Source organism: Primulina tabacum, chromosome 6 (genome assembly GCF_025594145.1).
Source record: "Primulina tabacum isolate GXHZ01 chromosome 6, ASM2559414v2, whole genome shotgun sequence".
Classification (NCBI taxonomy): domain Eukaryota; kingdom Viridiplantae; phylum Streptophyta; class Magnoliopsida; order Lamiales; family Gesneriaceae; genus Primulina; species Primulina tabacum.
The window spans coordinates 7,424,881-7,433,297 of record NC_134555.1 but is presented as its reverse complement, the minus strand read 5'-3'; positions in this window follow the sequence as shown (position 1 = coordinate 7,433,297).

Sequence of the window (8,417 nt, the reverse complement as noted above, 5' to 3'; positions counted from 1 at the left end):
AAGGAGAACCATTGATGAAAAGAAATTTTCTAAGAAAAGGCATAATCAAAAGACGATGGTAGCTAAAGAAAACAAATCAAAATGGCTGATTCAGACTCTGAATCATCTGAATCAAAAGACTCAAGCAGCTCCATCGATGATCAAAAAGTGAAATGTTTAATGGCAAATGATGATGAGCTCGAATCTACAGTGAACATGTATTTGACTGTAGCTCAACTTGATTTTTCACGGGAAGACCTCGTCGATGCACTTTTATGATATGGTTAATGAGTACCAAAAATTTTCTCAATAATTCGAGGAAATTAAAGCTAAGCAAAATGACCTACCCGAAAACATAACTGAAACTGGCTGTGAATAGTATAGTGAAATGTTGAGTCTAAGGGCAGATATTGCTAAACTGAAAATTGAGAAGGAAAAGTTACAAGATGAGAACCAGAAGGTTAAAATTGAAAATTTGAAGCTAACTGGACTAGTTTCATCCTGGAATAAGTCTTTAACCACGTTAGCTGAAATGCAAGAGTTGCATAAACATGTTGGAGACAAAACTGATCCCGATTTTAGCAACACAGAAAGCATTCCTGAGACTATTACTCAGCCAAAACTGAATGTATGCAAAGGAAAATATATTAACTTTGTGAGATCCAATATGATATATGAACATCAAGAATCTATTCATCAAAATGAACAGCTTATTGAGGATATGAAAAAATAAATAAAAAATTTGGTATTGGTTACGAACCTGAGAGTACTAGTGTTAAGCCTAACTGGAACCCATTTCAAACAAGTTCGGCCAAGCATAACTCGATGAAAGGTAAAAGAAAAAATTACTTTAATTGTAAACTTGTTCGAAAACTAATCTCGTCTGGACCCAAATAGGCATGAGTACCAAATTTTTATTTATTTGTGATTGCAGGACATCAAAACTGAACCAACTAAAAGGTCAGTCTGGTACTTGGACAGTGGATGTTCATGACACATGACTGGAAAATTGAACTGCTAGATGAACTTACTCAGTTTAATGGACCTAATATTACAATTGGAGATGTTTCTCAATGTAGAACCATATGTAATGGTAAGCTTATTCATGGTAACATTATCATCAAAATTATATTACTTGTTGAAAATCTTAAATATAACTTAATTAGTACAAGTCATTTATGTGATAACGACTATTCGGTTAATTTCAGTAAGCACAATTGTACTGTCAGAATTAGTATTGGATGCATTATAATGAGAGGTAATAGATATTGTAACACATACAAAATCAGTTGGACTACTCAATTGAATGAACCGCTATGCTTCCTAGCATCCAACTCTTCAAGGAACTGGCTATGACACAAAATGTTAAATTATTTAAAAATCAAAGCCATTGCAAACATGAGTAAAAGTAATGTGGTCAAAGGTCTACCCAAAATTGATTTATCGAAAGACAAATTCTGCACAGCTTGTCAGTTTGGGAATAAAGTTAAGTCATCTTTTAAAAATAAAGGGTGTAACTTATCAACTCGATTCTTAGAACTGTTGCAATTGGACCTATTCGGTCATATCCCAATCAAAAAACTTATGAGGAATGAAATATACTCTAGTTATTGTTGATGAAATCTCAAGATTCACCCGGATCATTTTTTTTTAAAATCTAAAGACCAAACTGGCCACTCAACTAATCAAAACCTTCACAATACTTTCAATTGAAAAATTAAAAGGAATTAACAAAATCAGGTATGACAGAGGAAATGAATTTGTTGATCAAAATTTGTATGCTTTCTTAGAAAATCATGGAATCAGACATGACTTCTCAGCTGCCAGATACCTCAGTAAAATGGAGTTATTCAGAGAATCAATACGACTCTTAAAGAAGATGCTAGAACAATGTTAGCTGATTCTGGAATTTCTCAAAGATTTTGGGCCAAAGTAGTGAACACAACATGTTCCACACAGAAAAATCAATGATAACAAGAAACATGGCAAGACACCTTATGAGATCTAAATGGGAAGCAACCCATATTATCTTATGTTAAATCTTTGGCTCTAAATATTTTATTCACAATAATGGAAAAAATCGTCTGACAACCTTTGATGTTAAGTCAGATAAGGGTGTATTTCTTGTTTATTCATCAGTTAGTAAAGTCTACCGTGTATTTAACAAACACACATAAATGTGGAAGAATATGTGCAAATTGTATATGATGAAACAATGTCAACTGGTTAGTCAACTGATACAATTAAGTTGACCAATCGATTTGAAGAAATCACTCTGGAAGATGAAATTAAGGAAGACACGCCTAATATCAAAAGATCACTTCAATCTCCAGATTTTGAGATATTTGGTCAACAAATTAGACTAACTGACGTTCTAGTGAACCAGTACGTTAGCCTACATAGAAACGATGTGATCCAAATTGATGAAAATCAAACAAAAGTGAGGTCAACTCAACTGACTCAGTTCCACAAAACTCTCTGAATGAACCTTATTATGGGCAGAACAAAAATCATTATCCCAACTCGGTAATAAATAATCCATCTGCCCCCATAAGAACCAAAGGGCAGACGATCAATCAATTTTCTACATGTTGCAATTATTTCTAATATTGAACAAAAAAAATTGATGAAGCACTAAAAGACAATAGCTAGATTGATGCTATGTAAGAACAGCTCAATCAGTTTACCAGAAATCTTGTCTAGGACTTAGTTCCAAGACTTTCTCATCAAACAGTTACAGGTATGTGATGGGTCTACCGAAACAAATTTAATGAAGATGGAACTGTGGTAAGAAATGAAGCAAGACTGGTTGCTCAAAGATTCAGACAAGAAGAAGGAATCGATTATGATAAAACTTATGCACCAATAGCAAGACTGGAAGCTATTTGAATGTTTCTTGCATATGCTTCTTACAAAAATTTCAAAGCATATCAAATAGATGTAAAGAGTGCATTCTTGAATGGACAACTGCAAGAAGAGGTCTACGTGGAACAACTACCAGATTTATCAACCATTTATTTCCAAATCATGTCTATCGGCTAAACAAAGCTCTATATGTTTTAAAACAAGCTCCAAGAGCTTGATATGAAGCTTTGTCTAAGATTTTAATGGAACATGATTTTGTTATAGTTAATGTAGATAAGACACTATTTAAATTAACAAAAAGAGAGCACACCTTATTAGTTCAAATCTATGTGGATGATATCATTTTTGAGAGTCAACTAACCCCAAACTACATTTTTGAGTCAACTAACCCCAAACTATGCGAAAAGTTTGTTACACCAATGCAAAAAGGAATTGTTGGGTGAAATAATTGTCCCTGCTTGGTGGAGTGATCGAACCGTGATGCTTGAGCTGCTGTTTGGTTTAAAAGATTTGAATTGCACTATTACCACTAGCTATAGCTTTTGGTAAAGCGGCAAGCGCTCGATCCTACAATTGGTATCAAAGCCAAGGTCACGGGTTCGATTCTCATTGATTGCAAGGAGTGCAATTATTGGGAGGGAGATTGTTGGGTGCAATAATTGTCCCTGCTTGGTGGAGCGATCGAACCGTGGTGCTTGAGCTGCTATTCGGTTTAAAAGATTTGAGTTGCACCATTACCACTAGCTATAGCTTTTGGTAAAGCGGCAAGCGCTCGGTCCTACAGGAATGCTAAAAATGTACTTCCCCAACTATAAAATTTTACACGATCGATATCATGCAACAGTTGCAAAAACATGAGTCTAGCCGACCCTCCTTGATAATCTGGGAACAATATTCCTCTAATAAACATCAATACTACACAGCAGGTATATTTCACGACATCTACTTCCGAACTATTACCATCAATAAGGGTATAATGCAGTGATCTTGTATTGAAGTCATAGACAAATGACCACCTTTAAAATGCAATGAAGACGACGCAATCCCAACAAGTCAAGACATATAAGTTGTCATTGACCACTGTATGTAAAAAATCTATTCCAGTCACCGGGTCACTCAATTGTTAGACCCCAAATTATCGAAACATCTTGTAGTATCACAGTTGCTTCACCACATCTCAAATAAAATGTGTGTGTCTCGCATCGCCATCGTTCAACAAGAATAGTAATCAAATGATTGTCAAACACTTGAAAATCACATTGTAAAACCCCATAAAATCTCATATGATTTAAATATGTAAAAACACAATTGTATAAATAATTTCTAACATATAACATCTAAACCAAATTTACAATATCATCAACAGCTTCGGAAACATATGTGTTGTTTGTAAATAGAGAACATCGAGATCTTCTGGACCTCAATTTTCTGTCATTCTAAAATAAGTTGTCAAAATAATAAGTTAATACAAAATACTCTAATAATAAATGAAATAATACATATAAAACTAAAACTAAAAAATTTATTAAGCATAGATTTTAAAAATAATATGATATTTAATATATGTATAAAATAAAAAATTCAATCATCACTTTAATATAAATAAATATTTGTTCTTCTGTTCGTTTGATTATTTTGCTCTTAGTTTGTTTTATTTATAGTAAAGATTTGACCAAATTTCGGTGAAATTATTGAACTGTAACATCCACTTACACCTACAGCGAATGTTGCAGGGTGCTGAGAAAGCTAAAGCGAAACAGACGCCGCAGCCGGACCCTGCAAATTTTTCAGGGTTTGCCACAAATAATAAGGACACCCACATTGGTTGGTTAATGGGTGTTAATAACACCCATTAATTTTCGCCCACCAATGTGAGCGCAAGAATTAATAATCTTGGCTGACATGGCAGCCAAGAAATTCATTAGAATGAATGGCGTTATTTCGAAATTTGCGACGGTTTTTCGTAAACCATCGCAACTTTGCGACGGTTTTTCGTAAACCGTCGCAAAGTGAAAAGCGTTTGTTTTTTTTTAAAAAAGGTCGCTATTTGCGATGGTTTTTTAACACCCGTCGCTATGTGCGACGATTTTTCAAAAACCGTCGCTAATTATCACCAACGGCTATTTTCAAACGGCAAAATTATGCACCAACGGCTATATTCGATTATCGTAATTCGTTTTCTTTGTATTTTGTGTTTTTTTTAAAGAGATTGTGTTGAATAATATTTTAAATAAAAGAGTCCAACTTTTTTTCATTTCTTAATAATATTTTAATGAATATTGAAATTAAGTTATTTTTAAAATAATAATACTATTTATTTTTAGTAATATTTGTTGTAAAATTTTAAAAATATTATAAAGATATTGAAATATTAAAAAAAAAAATGAGTAAGTGGACAGTGGGACCCATAAATAATGAAAGTTGAAATTAAATGAATGTGGGTGTGTGTTAATAATGGGGAAATGTTAATGTAATGAATATGTGGCTCGTGGACCCCATCATTTTTGATGAGATGGAGAGTTATTAACATGGATTAATTTCGACGGATGCGAATGCCCTAATGTTTTGCAATATTCATTCTCACCTCATTCCATCCTATCAAGCATGACTTAAATATTCCAAACCCACAAAAGTCAACAATCTTACTTGTTTATTTGAAAAAATGCACTGAACTTGCAAACTTCCTGCTAGGGGTGGTAACGGTCGATTTGGTCCGATTTTACTCTACAATAGTTCGGTTTTTCAATTTTTGATTTTGAATATCTTTAATTCAAAACCAAACCATTTTATTATGATTCGGTTCGATTTTTTGTAATACGGTTCGGTTTATACGGCCGGTTATATACAGTTAGCTAAAATTTGTTAAGAAATAAATTTATACGTCACTTTATGCCTTTAAATCTAAATTATAGTATTTTTCAAACATTTAATTTGTGAGACTTTATCTTATAAATATATATAAACTGTGTTGTGTACAAACATGTCATACGAATACAATAACAATATATAACTAATTAACCATGTAAACACGGAAAATACATGAATCCAACGGAATATTCAGTAATAGGAATGATAACAAGGTGTCAACCAGCTCGAATGAAACACTTATCATCTTACGAAAAAATTAACGAAATATATACAAAACACAAAAGAAAAGAAAACGTCGATTGGTGAGTGGTAAGAAAGAAGAGAAAACGATCGGATTGAAAATTGAGGGTTAATGATACGAAGTTTGTAAATTTTAATAGGCTCATTATACATAAAAAGTCTTATAATTAACAATAATATGACCCATTATACATAAAAATCATATACTTAACAATAATATGGTCGATTCGGTTATTCTATTTTTTGGGGGATTAAAACCGAAAACTGAACCGAAAAACCGAATTTTATAAATTTAAAACCATAACCGACCGAAAAATCAATAAAACCGAACCATTTAAACCGAAATATTCGGTTCGGTCGGTTTTTTATTTTTAGGGTTTTAAGCCCACCCCTACTTCCGACACTCAAATCACGCATTCTATTTTTCTTGCACCTCCTTAATCAGTTACCCAAAGTTAAAACGATAAGGAAATGCTCAAATTAATTGCAAAAACCCGAGACTACTTGCTTGCTCCAAAAGCATAAACAAGGGTTTCTTCATAAATAATTTTTTAAAAATTAAAATTTTAAAATTAATGTATGTAGTGGAGTTTTGTAAAATTTTGTAAAACTCCACCGCTGTTGGCGGATGCTGTGTTTCTAGATTTTTTTTTATATATTTTTAAAATTTGTTATGTTTTTCCAGTACATCTCTTATTTTAAAAAACAGGACTCGAGACTAATATAAAAAATGAGAGTTAAAACTCAAGTTCCATGAATTGAATCGATTAACTAATTTTTTTCCCAAAAAATTTTTTATTTGTAAAATATCATATTTATTTTTAATAATTTTGCACTCTTTTTTAAAAAAAATATTTATTCATTTAAATAGGTGTCTGTTTAGTTTTCAAAAAATAAAAAAATTTGTATATGTATTTTTACTAGTAATATGATTAATAATAATAACAACAACAACAACAACAATAATAATAATAATTGAAATATACAAGTTCTTGAGTTTTCACACACAAAATTCTTGAATTTGTTATATTCTTATTTTTCTAAAACAAATTATTTATTTAAATATACGTTCTTTTAGTTTCGAAAAAAAATAAAAATATGTATATCTATCGATTCACTTATTTTTTATAGTAATATAATCAATAAAATAATAATATTTGGAATAATAATTAAATCATATTAATATTTAAAAAATATCGCAGGTCTTTACTAGTGAAAAAAATGAAGTAGATCAACATACACTTCGTTTATTTTTTCGTAAACTAAACCAATATATATTTAAATCAATAAAAGATTTTTTTTAGAAAATTTAAAGAGCACAAATCCAAAAACTCTGCGTACAAAAAATTCAAAAATATTACATAACAAAGTTTAAGATATTTGAAAATCTTGAACTATGGTTTAAGATTTTAAAATTATCTAAGATTTATCTACCCATATATTATTACTATTCGAATTATTTAGTATTAGTATTATTATTGTTGTTTCTTAATCAATAAAAATAAGTAGACCTACACATACATAATTTCATTTATTTTTTTCAAAAACCACCGCATATAAAAGAAGTTTTAAAAAAATTAAAAGGGTCCATATTTTTTCGAATGATAATTACCAAATATTTTAAAATAAAGATTTTTTTAAATAATTGACCGATTTACCTTTATAGGGTGATTTATCTTTAAAATTAATCAACTCACCAAAAATAAAATTGAAGCTCAAATTCATTAATTTGAAAAAAAATAAAAATAAATAGATCGACACATAAACACTCTTATATTTTTTCCGAAAACTAAACCAACATATATTTAAATAAATTAAAAAAATAAAAGAGCATAATTTCAAGAAATGCATACATAAATTCAAAAGTCTGCATTTTTCAACTATTATTTTTTTTATTAATCATAGTACTATTAAAAATAAAATAAAAAAAAGTAAATCGATACATATACACATTGTTAATTTTTTCGATATCTTAACCAATGAGTAAAGACTTTTTTTTTTAAAAAAAAAAGTGCAACTTTTTTTGAAAGATAAATTAACTTATATTTTACAAAAAAAAATTGAAAAAAAAGAGTTGATAGATTAATCATTTTAAGATGATAAAACACAGCTTTGAGCCCAGATTCACTCCGTTTTCCCTCTATCACTAGGTACCCGTTTGGTACAAGATATTGATTATGTGGTTGGTTTAACCTGTTCATCTAGAGTTTCGTTGGATTTTTAATCATTCTACTCGATCAATTCCGCAAAAGACCAAGTCATATTAATTGAAGGAAAATAAACACATCTCACTCACTTGTACTAATTACCACTTTTTCAATCACACCCTTGATTCCAATTCTTCTGTTTCTCTAAACCAAAAAAGAATGCAATTTTTAATATAACACAAGGGTGGTAATTTTATCCAAAAGTCAAAAGATTCTTAATTTATCCCACAATAAAAAAAAATCATATCAAACACAATA